The sequence below is a fragment of the Vombatus ursinus genome, unplaced genomic scaffold (genome assembly GCF_900497805.2).
Source record: "Vombatus ursinus unplaced genomic scaffold, bare-nosed wombat genome assembly UNPS02014830.1, whole genome shotgun sequence".
Classification (NCBI taxonomy): domain Eukaryota; kingdom Metazoa; phylum Chordata; class Mammalia; order Diprotodontia; family Vombatidae; genus Vombatus; species Vombatus ursinus.
Window position 1 is genome coordinate 16978626 of NW_020954608.1, and position 16615 is coordinate 16995240.

The following is a 16615-nucleotide window of genomic DNA, read 5'->3' on the forward strand; positions in this document are numbered from 1 at the left end:
CTATCTATCTATCTATCTATCTATCTATCTATCTATCTATCTATCTACATATACTCTAAGGATTAAGAAAACCATAAGACCAATATTTAAGAAATCCTCCTTCCCCTGACATCAATGCCACAGAAACATCCACATCACTGTAGTAACATATGTCAGAAAGGAGCTTGCTAATCTTTTATGACACCAAATTTCTTTCCTTTTTTGTTTTTTTTGTTTATATTCTATTTTTAAATTAATTAGTTAATTGATTGATTTAGCATTTTATATTTACCCAGTTACTTGCAAAACCAATTCTCAACATTCACTTTTAGAACTTTGAGTTCAAAATTCTCTCCTTTCTTCTCTCCTTATTTGCTCCCCCATGGAAGAGGCAAGCAATTAGACATAGGTTATACATGTGTAGTTGTGCAAAACAACCATAATAGTCATGGTGTGGCAACTTCTGCTTCCAGGAGCCAAGATGGCTGAGTAAAAAGATAGTCCCTCTCAATCTCCTGTATCAACCTCTGAAAACCCAGAAAATATCACCTCAGAAAAAACTCTGGAATAGCTGAACCAGAAGAAAGACAGGGTGCAGAAGTGCAGTAGCCCAGGTAGCAAGAGAGATTAAAGGGAAAGGCTTCTCTTACCCTGCGGGAAGAGGAGCAGTATGGAACCGGGAGTCACCCAACCAGCTAGTGGAAAGTCCCAATTTAGCACACCAGGAGGATATTCTGGTTCCTCAGCATTCTACAACAAACGGGTCTCCCAGTGCCTCAGCAAACATAAGGGAAGCAGCACTACAAAGGGCCCCAAGCGGATAAGCACCCTGCAGCATTCCTCTGAAAGGAGCTGAAGAAAGCAACATAGAGTTGCCCAAAAGTTCCAGCCTTGTTGATTCCAGCCCAACACCAGGTAAGCTGTCAGAATCCTACAGCCTCCAACTGCCAACCAGGAGGAGATCCCAAAGCCCAGGTGGTTGAGCAGGCAAACACCAACAGCTGGACCTCTGAATGCCTCAGTGAGGGCAGGGGAACTGGTGGAAACCAGCTCAGAAAACCACCAGGTGCCTCGGCATTCTTCAGCAAAGGAGTCTCCCAGTGCCTCAACAGAAATAAGGGAGGCAGCACTACAAGGGGCCCCAGGCAGATAAACTCCCAGCAGCACCCATCTAAAAGGAGCTGAAGAAAGCTAAAGGAAAGGAAAATAAGCCAACCGAGAATTGCCTGAAAGTCCCAGCCTTGCTGATTCCAGCCCAATACCAGGTAAGCTGCCAGAACCCTACAGCCTCCAATTGCCAACATAAGAGACTCCAGCACACAAAGCCAGTGACCAAAACCTAGGCTCCCAACTCAAGAAGCTTGAATCAGTGGCCTCTGCTCCCCAGCAGGAGAGCATAATCTCTTTAAAGGCCAGGGAATAAAGAAACAACATGAGTAAAAACAAACATATGATAGATTCATATTATGAAAAGAGTGAAGATCAAGACAGAAATTCTGAAGAGGACAACATTGTCATCAAACCCATGTCTGCAACATCAAAAGGGAATATGAACTGGTCTGAAGAAAACAAATCCCTTAAAAATACAATTGACCAACTGGAAAAAAAAAGTACACTGAAGAAAACAAATCCCTTAAAAATACAATTGACCAACTGGAGAAGAAAGTACAAAATCTAACAGAAGAAAACAATATGTTAAAAATTAGAACTGAACAATTGGAAACTAATGACTCTATGAGAGAGCAAAAATCAATCAAACAGAAACAAACAAATGAAAAAATAGATGAAAACATAAAATACCTCATGGGTAAGACAACTGACCTGGAAAATCGATCCAGGAGAGATCATTTAAAAATTATTGGCCTACCTGAAAATCATGATGAAAAAAAGAGCCTGGATAATATCCTTCAGGAAATCATAAAGAAAAACTGCCCTGAAGTCCTAGAACCAGAAGGTAAAATAACTATAGAAAGAATCCACCGCTCCCTGCCTGAAAGAGATCCTGAATTGAAAAAGCTAAGGAATATAATAGCTAAATTCCAAAATTACCAGATTAAAGAGAAAATACTGCAAGCAGCCAGAAAGAAAAAAAAAATTAAATATCATGGAACCACAGTCAGGATTACACAGGACCTTGCAGCCTCTACATTAAAAGACCATAGGGCATGGAACATGATATTCCGTAAGTCAAAGGAGCTTGGAATGCAGCCAAGGATTAACTATCCAGCAAAAATGAACATGATTTTTTGGGGAAGGAGATGGATATTAAACAAAATAGGGGACTTCCAAATGTTCCTGATAAAAAGACCAGAGCTCAACAAAAAATTTGATCTTCAAGTACAAGATTCAAGAGAGACATAAAAAGGTAAATGGGACAGAAAGATACAATATGTTGTTAATAAGGGCAAAATATTTACATACCTACAAGGGAAGATGACACTTGTGACCCTTGAGAACTGTACTGTTATTATACCATGTTAAAAGAGTATACATAAATGGGGTGGTATATCCAAAGTTGACTTTGATGTAAGGGTAAAAAAAATCTAATCAAGTGGGTTAAATGGATCCAAGTAAGTGGATTAGTCTGAGCTAAGAAAAAATACTGAGAAAGGAGGAGACAGACAAGGGTAAATTACACTACAGGAAAAGACATAAAAACCTATTAGAGTAGAAGTAAATAAAGGAGGGGGATGAACATTGTTTCAACCTTACTCTCATCAGATTTGACTCAAGAAGGGAATAACATAATCAGTTAGGTATAGAAATCTAACTTGCACTGTAGGGAGTAGGAGGGAAAAGGGGAAAGAAAAGGGAGGGGGGATAGAAGGGAGAGAAGAAGCAATAAGGGTGAAGGGGAAGAAAAGGAAAAGGGAAAATAGAAGGGAGGTGGGACTGAAGGAGGCAGTGGTCAAAAGCAAAACATAAGTGAGGGGGGGAAAGGAGAAAGGAGAAAGAAAAACATTAATGGCGGGGAAAAGGATGGAGAAAAAGACACAGATAGTAATCATAACTGTGAATGTGAATGGGATGAACTCTCCCATAAAATGGAAGGAGATAGCAGAATGGATTAAAAGCCATAATCCTATAACATGTTGTTTATAAGAAACACATTTGAAAAAGAGTAACACATACAGGGTAAAGGTAAAAGGCTGGAGCAAAATATATTATACTTCAGCTGAAGTAAAAAAAGCAGGGGTAGCAGTCCTAATCTCTGACAAAGTGAAAGCAAAAATAGATCTTATCAAAAGAGACAAGGAAGGAAACTACATCCTGCTAAAAGGCACCATAGACAATGAAGTAATATCATTACTAAACATATATGCATCAAATGGTATAGCATCCAAATTCTTAGAGGAGAAGTTCAGGGAGTTACAGGAAGAAATGGACAGCAGAACTATACTAGTGGGGGACTTCAACCTCCCCCTCTCTGAACTAGATAAATCTAACCACAAAATAAACAAGAAAGAAGTTAAGAAGGTGAATAGAACATTAGAAAAGTTAGGTATGATAGTCCTCTGGAGAAAACTGAATGGGGATAGAAAGGAACATACTTTTTTCTTGGCATTACATGGCACATACACAAAAATTGACCATGTACTAGGGCATAAAAACCTCACAATCCAATGCAGAAAGGCAGAAATATTAAATGCATCTTTTTCAGATCATGATGCAATAAAAATTACATGTAATAAACGGCCATGGAAAGATAGACTAAAAATAATTGGAAATGAAATAATCTAGTCCTAAAAAAGATTGTGTCAAACAACAAATCATAGAAACAATCAGTAATTTCATTCAAGAGAATGACAATAATGAGACAACATACCAAAATTTATGTGATTCAGCAAAAGCAGTTCTTAGGAGAAGTTTTATATCTCTAAATGCTTACATAAATAAAATAGAAAGAGGAGATCAATGAATTGGTCATACAACTAAAAAAAACTAGAAAAAGAACAAATTAAAAATCCTCAATTAAACACCAAATTAGAAATATTGAAAACCAAAGGAAAAATTAATAAAATTGAAATTAATAAAACTATTGAACTAATAAATAAAACTAAGAGTGGGTTTTATGAAAAAAAAAACCAATAAAATAGATAAACATTTGGTTAATGTAATTAAAACAAATAAAGATGAAAACTAAATTACTAGTATCAAGAATGAAAAAGGTGAAGCTACCACCAAGGAAGAGGGAATTAAAACAACAATTAGGAATTATTTTGCCCAACTATATGCCAACAAATTTGACAATCTTATTGAAATGGATACATATTTCCAAAAATATAAATTGCCCAGATTAACAGAAGAGGAAGTAAAATACTTAAATAACCCCATCTCAGAAAAAGAAATTGAACAAGCCATTGATGAACTCCCTAGGAAAAAATCTCCAGGGCCAGATGGATTTACAAGTGAATTCTATCAAACGTTTAAAGAACAATTAATTCCAATACTATATAGACTATTTGGTAAAATAGGTGAAGAAGGAGTCTTACCAAATTCTTTTTATGATACAAATATGGTGCTGATACCTAAACCAGGAAGAGTCAAAACAGAGAAAGAAAATTATATACCAATTTCTCTAATGAATAGTGATGCAAAAATTTGAAACAAAATATTGGCAAATAGATTACAGCAACTTATCACAAGAATAATACACTATGACCAGGTAGGATTTATACCAGGAATGCAGGGCTGGCTCAATATAAAGAAAACTATCAGCATAATTCATCATATCAAGACCAAAACTAATAGAAACCACATGATCATCTCAATAGATGCAGAAAAAGCTTTTGACAAAACACAACACCCATTCCTATTAAAACACTAGAGAGAGTAGGTATAAAAGGAGTCTTCCTTAAAATAGTAAATAGCATCTATCTAAAACCTTCAGCAAGCGTAATATGTTATTGGGACAAGCTAGAAGCATTTCCAATAAGATCAGGGGTGAAATTATCACCACTGTTATTCAGCATCGTACTGGAAATGTTAGCTTTAGCAATAAGAGAAGAAAAAGACATTGAAGGTATTAGAATAGGCAAAGAAGAAACAAAGCTATCACTCTGAAGATGACATGATGTTATACTTAGAGAATCCCAGAGAATCCAGTAAAAAACTACTTGAAATAATAAACAACTTTAACAAAGTTGCAGGCTATAAAATAAACCCACATAAATCATTGGCATTTCTATACATTACCAACAAAGCTCAACAGCAAGAGACAGAAAGAGAAATTCCATTTAAACTTACTGTAGACATTATAAAATATTTAGGAGTCTACCTCCCGAAACAAACCCAGGAATTCTATGAACACAATTACAAAACACTTTTCATGCAAATAAAGGGAGATCTAAATAATTGGAAAAATTTCAGCTGCTCATGGGTAGATCAAGCTAATATAATAAAAATGACAATTCTACCTAAGCTAATTTACTTATTCAGTGCCATACCAATCAAACTACCAAAAAATTATTTTATAGAGTTAGAAAAAATAATAACTTGACTTTTAACTTTTTGCTAAAATAGGGCTCTGCTTCCAGAGCGGAGGGTGCACTGTCCCAACTTTCAAGGATTTTCTGCAGCTGTTTTCAGAAATACTTCTAGGAACCTCTAAGTTTTCAGTTCTTCCATGGTGGTATGATCTAAGGAGAGGTGTTTACTAGTCTGGGCCTGTGCACTGGTCTGTGAGTGACCACAAACACTCTTTTCTGCCCTGGAACCAAGAGCAGGGTCCTCCCGCCACTGCTACTGCAAGCTCTGGTGTGCTAGTGCTCCTCCTCTCTATGGGACTGCCACCTAGGACTTCAAGCTGAATCTAAATATGGGCAAAGCAACAAAGAGACCTCTAAAATCTTCTGACCACTTGTTTAACCCCTTTGCACTCTGTGGGCTGAGAGCTCTGGAAGCAGCAGCTGTGACTTCTGATTAAGTCATTCCCAAGGCCTGCTACTAGTTTGCTGGCTGAGGCTTTGCTGGTGCAGGCTGTGCTGGTGCGGCCTGTGCTGGACTGCATTCCACTTTCACCCAGAGTCAAGAGACCTCTCCTGCTGACTTTCTAAGTCAGGGGTGGGAAACCTGTGGCCTGAAGGCCTTATGTGGCTCTCTAGGACATCAAGTGTGTCTCTTTGATGGAATCCAAAATTCACAGAACAAAGGATTTGTTCTGTGCTCTCGAAGTGGCAGGTTCCCCACCCTTGTTCTAAGTTGTCTTTGCTATCTGTGGGCTGAGAGGTCTGGAAACTGCCTCTGCTGCCAGTGATTCAGTCACCTGAGGTCTGCTCCAGGTTTGCTGGGGCCTGGTTTACAGTGGTGCAGCCTGTGCTGGACTCCACTCCTGTTTCTCATGGAACTGACCTTTCCTGCTGACCTAACAAGTTGTCTTGGGCTGGAAATTTGTTTTACTCCATCTCCTTGTGGGTTCTGCTGCTCTAGAATTTGTTTAGAGTAATTTTTAAAGAGATTTGGAGGGATTTGGGGGGAGCTCAGGGGAATCCCTGCCTTTACTCTATCATCTTGGCTCCTCCTCTTGTCACCACATTTCTATTGGCAAACTACAGGTTTGGTTTTAAAATCTATTTCAATATGCCCAAAAAGTCTATGTCAGTTCTGGTTGCTCTTTGAAGATGAAGGGTGATATTAACTAATAACAGACTGAGAAATGAGCCCCTCTAAGTAATAGTACTAGGTGAGGCAGCTAGGTACCACAGTAGATAGAATGTCAGATCTGGAATCAGGAAGGCATGAGTTCAAATCTGGTTTCAGATACTTACTAGCTGTATTACACTGGGAAAGTCATTTAGCCCTGTTTGCCTCAGTTTCCTCATCCATAAAATGGGCTGGAGAATGAAATGGCAAACCATTTCAGTATATTTACCATGAAAACATCAAATGAGGTCACAAAGAGTAAGACATGACTGAAATGACTGAGCAGCAAAATCAACAACAGGTAGTAGCACAATATGAGGCCACCACCGGGACAGGTATTGGTCAGAATAACAAATTAGAGCTTGCGATAATGAAGGAAAGGAAATCTAAATTACCCAAATAAACAGAAGAGGAAACAGAATGTTTACATCATTCCATTTTAGAAAAAGAAATTGAGCAATCTGGATTTAGGTCCAAAGAGTTATTAAATTACCTATATCTTTTGACCCAGTAATATCACTACTAGGTCTGTTTCCAAAGGTAATTAGGGAAATAGGAAAAGAACCTACACATTCTAAAATGTTTATAGCAACTCTCTTTGTGGTGGCAAAGAACTGAAAAATTACAGGGATGCCCATCAATTGAGGAATGAATGGCTGAATAAGGTGTGGTATATGATTGTGATGGAATACAATTTAGATATAAAGGCCGACAACTATAAGCAAACTAGGAGAACAAAGAATAGTTTATTTGTCAGATTTGTAGAGATTGGAAGAATTTATGACCAAACAAGAGAGATAACATTATGAAATGCAAAGTGGATAATTTTTATTACATTCAATTGAAAAGTTTTTGCACAGACAAAGCCAATGCAACCAAAATTAGAAGGGAAGCAGAAAGCTAGGAAATATTTTTTTACAACCAGTGTCTCTGATAAAGGCCTCATTTTTCAAATATATAGAGAATTGAATCAAATTTATAAGAATAAAAGTCATTCTCCAATTGATAAATGGTCAAAGGTTATGAGCAGGCAGTTTTCAGATGAAGAAATCAAATCTATTTATAGTTATAAGAAAAAAATATATTATATATTGTAATCAATCAATATACTATTGATTAGAGAATTAGAGAAACAAATTAACACAAATCTGTGGTACCACCTCACAGATTCGCTAATATGACAGATCACAGATCACACCTATCAGATGGCTAATATGACAGAAAATGAAAAGAATAAATGTTAAAGAAGATGTGGGAAAATTGGGATACAAATGCACTGTTGGTGGAGTTATAAACTGATCTAACCATTATGGCAAGTAATTTGGAACTATGCCTGAAGGGCAACCAAACTGCATATCCTTTGATAGAAAAACCTGGAAAGACTTACAAGAACTGATGCTGAGTAAAGTGAGCAGAACCAGTAGAATATTGCACACAGTAACAGCAATATTATATGATGATAAACTATAAATGACTTAGCCATTCTCAGCAATACAATGATCCAAGACAATTCCAAAGGATTCATGATGAAAAATGCTATACAGATTAAAAAAAAAAGTGGAGTCTAAATACAGATTGAAGCATACTATTTTCACTTTACTTTTTTCATGTTTTTTCTTTTGATTTATTCTTTCGCAACATGACTAATATGGAAATATATTTTACATGAATGCACATATGTAATCTATATCAAATTGTTTTAATATTAGGGAGGGCAGAGATGAAGGAGAGAGGGAGGAAATTTGAAACTCAAAACTTATAAAAATGTTAAAACTTGTCTTTATATGTAATTGGAAAAAATACTATTGAAATAATGGAGGGAAAAAGTCTTGAATATTATCAAATACATATCCTAGACATCAGGAAAGAAGAATTCATATATCTATATACATATATATACATATATATGTATATATATGCATATATAATATATATGTGTGTATATATACATATATATTATATGTGTGTATATACATATACATATTATATATGTATACACACATACAGATATACATATATGTATGTGATGTATATATGTGAATCATTTCTGAGTTAATGAATCAACTTATTGAAAATGAAAAGTAACACATCTTGAAAAAATAGTAACACTCTCTGTTATGTTCAGATTTAAAATGAACATACATAAATGATGAAAGGAAGATAAAACAACTAAGCTTAACTACATCAGAGAAAGGGTTTTTTTTAATGGTTTGAGGACTTTTCTGATAAAATGCTATGATGTTCACATTGCAAATATCATTATCCTCATTTTAAAGAAGAAGAAACTGGAGTGTGGAGATTTTAAGTCATTTGCCCAGGGTTATACAATTAGTGTCAACGCCAAGATATAAATCCATGCTTCTCCTGACTTTTTACTATAATATACAAACTCTTAATGTAGAAAGTTGTCCAGTATGGCAAATAGTTATTTACTTACATATAAGAGTCTTTCACTTTAGTGAGTCCAAGATTTTACTTCAGTAATTTATTTTTTTAACAGAATTTATTTTTTTTTCACTTCATTATACCTGAATAGTTATTTAGTAACCTAGTAGTTACCATTTGAACATCATGGCAAACCTAAATCATTTTTAAAATTTAAATTATTTTGCTGGGAGAGAAATTTGGACAAAAAGTTGATTGTTCTCATTTTATTTCAGTTACACATATTTGGTATATAGTGACTATAGTGAAAATAGATTTTTCCAAAAACAAATACACACTCATTTGTTTATTGTATGTTTGAATATTTAAAAAGCACATATTCCCTGATATTCAGACTCTTCTTAAACCCACTGATATTTCATAACTATAAATTTCCAAACTCTTTAAATATAAAACAAAAATTGAAGTAGCAGAAATTTGACTATATGCACAGAGGCATAGACACAGACACAGACACACACACACACACACACACACACACATACACACACATAATCCTAGATATTAACTCTTCAAAGTAATGTTTTAGAAAAAATTAAACTTCTAAAATATATATTATATCTTTCTTAACTTACTCATAGCTTTTAGTATATATACAATTAAATTCTCAAACTCAAGTATTAAATCTTCCTCTAAACTTTTTATATTTAGTTTTAGATTTCAAAGTTGTAGTTAAAATTCTAGCTAACTAGTTCTCAACTGCCCATTTATTAAGTTCTCTTAGGGATCTTCTACCTGCATCAATGAAAAGCTCACCCTTTTCTCCTACTGCCTTTTTACTAGAAATGTACAACCTCAGCTTCCTAGTCAATAATACTCTCAAGAAGGAAAAGAGATAGAAAGAACATACAAATTGATATGGCATCCCAAAATTATGAGTCTTAAATTCAAAGAAACAATCCACTATCCATTTTCTTTTCCTTTAGAAACTATAATACCAAGTCTGCTCCCTCAATTCCTCAAGTGAAACTTGTAGTACATCAAATCTGTCCCCATCATTTTATAAATGAGGAAACTAACACAGAAAGGTGAAATAAACTGACCAAAGATACACCAGTATTAAAGTAGAAGAGTCAGTATTTGAACTCTGTTCTTCTGGTGAAAAAAAAAATGAATTTACCTAATTTATAGATCTGTTCAGAGTAACAGGCTCTCTTTCATATTACAAGGTATTTGGTGAACTTGGAAATGTGGCTACTAACAGCATGACCATATGGACTTTATTTATAAACTGCCTTTAGGAAATCATGCTGCATATCAGTAATAGATAAATAAGTGTAAATTGAGACAACTCTGAAATTTCACCTCCATCATATAAATTGATAAAGATGACAAATGTTTAGAACCATCAGTGCTAGTGATGTGGGAAGATAAACACTGATGAAATGTTAATGGAGCTGTAAAGTAGTTCTACCATTCTGGATTTCAACCCAGAAATATGCAAGAAAGAAAATATCATGATTCTATTTTCCCTTTGACACCATAACCAATGACTGGGCATGTAAGCCAAGGAAGCAAAATACTGAAAAAATATATACACATAATATTAAAAATATATTCAATATATTCATAGTGGCACCCTATGTGTTAGAAAAGAACTAGAGCAAAAGTGAGTATCCATTGATGAATGTAATAGAATATTTAAAAAATGAATATGAGGAAATCAAATAAATGTCAAAAGATTTGAATAACCTGAATTGGAACAAAAGAAGCAGAGTCAAAAGAAAAATGTATGTGTGTATATATATACATATACATATGTATATATATGTGTATATATATATATATATATGAACCACTATAATATAAAGTTTTAGATGACTAAAAATAGGTCATAATCTGATAACTGAAAAACAAGTGAAGATTCCATAGAACTAGTAATGACGCATAACACTGGCACCTTCATGATAATGAAGTAAGTTCACTACTAAGAAAGAAAATAACATACATTATTGTTTATAAATTGTTAGCACAGTTACTGGTACATACTAGGTGATTAATAAATGTTTGCTCCTTTTTTGTCTTCCTCATTACTACATATTGTGACAGTACCTTTATACTTAACACACATATACATGTATATGCACATATACATTTCTTTTGTATAATGTAGGGCTCAATTCAGAGGAAGGGAAATAACAATGATTTAAAGCATTAGTTATTTACTAAGTTATATTTTTTTCAATGAGAACCTGACTTGGTAAGAGAATTTAAAATGACAGCTTCCCTTAAGATTTTTTAAAAAGAAAATTAAATGTTACATCAAACTAGTTTAAGCATGATTTCCATTTCAAAGCTAATTTAACCAGGGCAAAAAGGATGTTTGGAGGAATTTGCCTAAATGTATTTAGGATATTTCATAAAACATCTTTTGTTTCTTTCTTAGACATAAACCCTTAAGATGGATGGATCTTAGTTATATACACTGCAAGAGTTCTTGTTCATTTCTGTCAAAAATTTATCCTCTGACTTTGAAAAGTTCATTTAACGCTTTTATCTATAAACACATCCCTGAGCACATTTCCATGTCATTAGAGGATGATTTATTTTGTAAATATCTATATGTGACAAGTGACAACTACAATTCTAAATAGTTTCTTTATTTTTATTTATTTGTAACATAAACTTTAAAATGTTTGCAAATTGTAATATTTTAAGTTACTATTTAAATTGCTGGGGGAAAAATTGCTAGTTCATATTTTAGGTTATTTTACATCTGTCACTTAAACATACAAAAAAAATTGGCTATTTCCCAGATTATGATATGCATTTGGATGGATGCACTGATGATCCTTCATCAGTGTGTAAGAGTGTGTGTGTGTGTGTGTGTGTATGTGTGTGTGTGAGAGAGAGAGAGAGAGAGAGAGAGAGAGAGAGAGAGAATACTCTAGATGGACAGTAAGTTGGGCACATTATTATAAACCAAGAAGAGAATTGTCTAGATTGCATTTGAGAAATTACATAATGATTTTAACCACCTCAAATTGCTCTCCACCACCAAGTCTAATTTCAATACAATGGCCTATAGTGGTACTACATGGTTATGAATTTCAGAATGCCATGATCACTAAGAATTCAAATTGCAGATGACTGAAAGGGGAAAGAAGAAATGCATGGAGGGTGCAAACAGGATGCAGAAAGTTTATGATGATGATTGATATATCTCATATATGATCATAGGCTTCTAGGGATTCAGAGAGGTTCATCATCACAGGGATGTGGATCAGGTGATGATTATCCATAGCCACTTCAATCTTTGAAGTCACCTACTAAATTTTAATGGGAAAAGTTGGCAGTGTGATCTATATTGAGGGAGGCAATATTCATGCAAAAAAAATCATAGATTCTTTACATTTATCTATAGTCACCTTTAGTTACTTCACAGAATCACAGAACTGAGATTTGGAATGGATCTTAGTAACCATTTGTTTCAACCCATACTTTGATCTGCATTATAACTTACCTGAAAATGGTTATCCATTTTTTCCTAGGAGACTTCCATTTCTGAAAAAGAAAGTACCTCCTGGAGAAGCTTATTCCATTGGAGGATCCAGGCTGATTTCAGGCATTGATATTGACTCCCTATTTGTCCTCTCATGTTAGCCCCTCTGGAATTCAAATCCTTATCTTAAAACAAAAAAAGAAATGATGGCTACTCCAGATACTTTTCATGATACTCTCCCTCTCTATTTCTTACGCTAAATTATGCTAAATAGTTCTTGTACTCTTCATAAACTGTTCTCTATGGACTCTATTGATAAGTCCTTTGTCCCATATTTCCAATAATTCTGGATAATGTTCTAATGTTATTTTGTCAGTTGGGTTGTGTAGGCTTTTTTTATTTCACCATGTGTCTCAGTGAAATCTATCATTCTAAGATGAGCTCTGTTCATTTCATCACCAGCATCAGTTTGTCTTGACTTGTAGAAATACCAGGTATTTTTCTAGTCTTTTAATTTGTGCTGACATTATTTCTTTTATCTCTATATTTCTGAGTTTCAAATCTGATCAGCTCTTCATAGAATCTACTATTTTGGAGACATTTTCCATGATTTGTTCCAGGATTTCTATTCCCCTTCTTTTTCCTTTTCTTTCTTCCTTCCTTTATTTTTCTTTCTTTCTTTCCTTATTCCTTCCTTCCTTCTTTCCTTTCCTTCATTTTTAGGGAGCTCTAATTTTTAACCTTATTATATTTTTCATTATTTTATCACCCTTGTGAAAAACACATAGATCTTCATAGTTGTGCATTATCACTTATCATGGTCTCATTGCTGTTTTTTTTTTAACCACAATGTTTTTAAGCAACTTTTTTTATACTTGTTTCTTTTACTCCACATTATTTATTCATCATATTGGAGGTTTTGGGGGCAGATTGCTTACTCATTTTTTTCCAGCATCCACTGGTTTGTCTTTGATAATTTCCTTGTAATTGGTTCTTTCTTATTTCCCTTTTTGCAATTGCTATTGTTCTTTTCTGATGATTGTTATTCCAATTTCAAGATGATGGAGGGAGCTGGGTTTAGGTGTCTTTTCATTTAGGCAACTGTGCCCACTATATCCTCAAGCAGAAATAAAAAGATATTTCCAGGTCAATTCATTTTATATAAGATATACCTGAGGTTTTTTTTTCTCTAATATATCTTGTGAATCTACTATTCATAAGTCCACCTGCAGGATAGCAGCATGCATGGGTACAAAATATAATCATGTTGCCCATGGTTATCAAACCATTAAAGTTGCTTAGCAACCACAAAGATCATCCCGCTGAAGGTCTCACATAAAAATGAATATTGAATCATTTGCCATGAATGTCTCAAACAGAGAAGAGGGAAGGATAACATGCAAAGAATCTACCCAGGATTGGCACAATTCTTATATATTTATCTAGCTTTAAAACTTTTGATAGTGGCAACCTCCTATGTTTACAGTTAGATCTCTTTTGTGAAAATCCATGCTCTAACACTCTTTGTTCCTTCTTTTTGAGCTCTGAGTTTCTTGCTTATCACTTACTGAGTTAATCAATATATTTTATTGCATATCCACTGTGTTGCAAGTGTCATAAATTGTGTCTCAAGAAGAGATGACTAGAAGATATTTCCCCTCCAAGTCCTGTACTAGGAAAAGAAAAGTGAACAAGAAATTTACTGTCACAACTTCTTCATTCATATTCTGCCACAACTATCTTATATCCCCAGTAGTGTTCTTTTGCTGTTGTCTTCTCTGGGATTCTTCATTGTGGCATTCTACCAGGCCTGTTTTCTTATTCCTTCCCTCACTCATTAAACAAGTTATTTGCCCTATTTGCAGATTTAACCTCAGAATTCATGTATTATAATTATCTGCTAACCAAATTAATATTCTCTTCTTGCTCAGAATCCTTACTTAGTGTTCTCCATACCAATATCTTCTCTATTATTTCCTTATCTCCTTTTCTACAACTTGTCCCTATACCAAACTATAATGTAGAAGACCAGAAACTGTATTTGAATACATTCTTGGTCTTGGATTTTTCTCAGATCTTCCATTAAAAAAACTCAGTAACTGGTTGTTACCAGATTCAGCTTTTCAGTTGGCCTCTAGAGTACACCACCCCATGTATTTTTGGGTATACTGGTAACAGTTTTCTGAAACTGTGTCAGAATGGTGGAATAATGGAGCATTTTTCAAACATTTCCCTTATTTCATCAAACCAACTTCAAATTGATGATTCCACATTTTGATTCTTTTAGGAAGAACTAGCTAAAGGACTGCTAGAAAGTCCCAAAGGAAATTCATCCTGTCTATGCAATACTCCAACCTACAATATTAGAAACTTCTTTTGTTATCATTCTCTATGTGTCATGTGACACAATTTATGAAATTTCATTTCCCTTAGAATGTTGTAGGAGGCAAATTGAAATCTTGAAAATAGAATAATATTCTGAAAATACCTTAGAAGCATTTTTGGGTCCTAACCTATGATTTCATCTGTGTAGGGGAGCTCCAAGTGTGGAAACTGCCCTCCATGCAATAAAATGTAAGATAAAAGGTGACAGCTTGAAATTTTAGATCACAAGTCATCAAAATTCATTAATAAACTTTATTGGGATTAATTTTAGTTAAACTGAGCTAATGAGCTTCTTTAGGTATGTTAGAGAATGTTATGAAATGATTAATTATTGACATCGTCTGAAGTGATGTGCCTCTGTGTGAGAAGGAACGACTACTGAAATAATCTCTTACATTGAAAGATAATTTTACTTACTTGTCATTTAGGTAAATTAGATAATTACTTATTTCAGAGATGATATTTGATTAAACATTACATATAAAATTATATACTAATGGATAACATTTTTCATGTATTTGCTCTAGTAAATATTATACAACTTTTAACTTTCCAGTATAACAGTGCCTCTTCCTAGACACAATGGATGATAAAGAAAAATTAAAAACACAGCCCCCACTATGTAACAGGAAGGATGGTGTGGTGATGTGATATCATGTGGGAATAGACATCCACAAATATTACATAATATATTTCACCTCTTTCATGAGGAGTTTCTGTGTTTTACTCCCTGTCTGAGTTGGCTAAATCAATCCAACCTGCCCTCCCCCTGGCGGGTCAGGGTCCGCAAAAATAGAACACCACTATATGGTTATACTTTTTTATTTTCAAGGTCCTAGAGGAAACTGAGTTAAAAGGAAATATCTTTGCCCTACTCAAACACTCAGACTCAGGTCCAGAGACTTTGAAATCATAACTTCTGTTATGAGGCATCAACAAGGGGTCTGGAGATCTCGTATTTCAAACCTAATAGATCCAAGGAAGCCTAACAGTACAAGATAAAGATTAGTCACCCTAAGGACCCAGATATTTAGGACAAGATCAAACACTCCTAAACACCTCCCCCCAAATTTAAAGAAAGGACAGAACCTTTACCTGGCATAAAGCTCCATTTCAGGAATTGGATCCTAAGCCTCTACAATTCAGAGGCTTCAATGAGGGCATCCTAACTCTCAGGATGCTCTCAGAAATACCTGGAAAGATTTACATGAACTGATGCAAAGTAAAATGAACAGAATCAGAACATTGTCCACAATAATAGCAATATTGTATAATGACCTACTGCTAATAACTTAGCCATTCTCAGCAAAAACAATGATCCAAAATAATTCTGAAAGACTTAAGATGAAAGGTTCTGTCCATCTCCAGAAAAATAATTGGTGGAGAAACTGAATGCAGATTGAAGATACTTTTTCTTTACTTTCTTTATTTTGGCGGGGGTTTTTTGTCTATGGTTTCTTTTGCAGCATTACTTATATGGAAATGCATTTTGCATTACTACACATGTATAGACCAGGTCAAATGATTGTTTGCCTTTTTAGTGGGAAGAGGGAAAGAAGGGAGGGGGAAAAACTGAAACTCAAGATCTGAAAAAAAAAAGGATGTTAAAATTATTTTTTACATGAAATTGGGAAAAATATTAAACTTTTAAAAATAAAAAAATTAAAACTGCATGCAAAGAGTCAAAGGAAAAATGGATTTTCCACAAGAATGACTATCTAC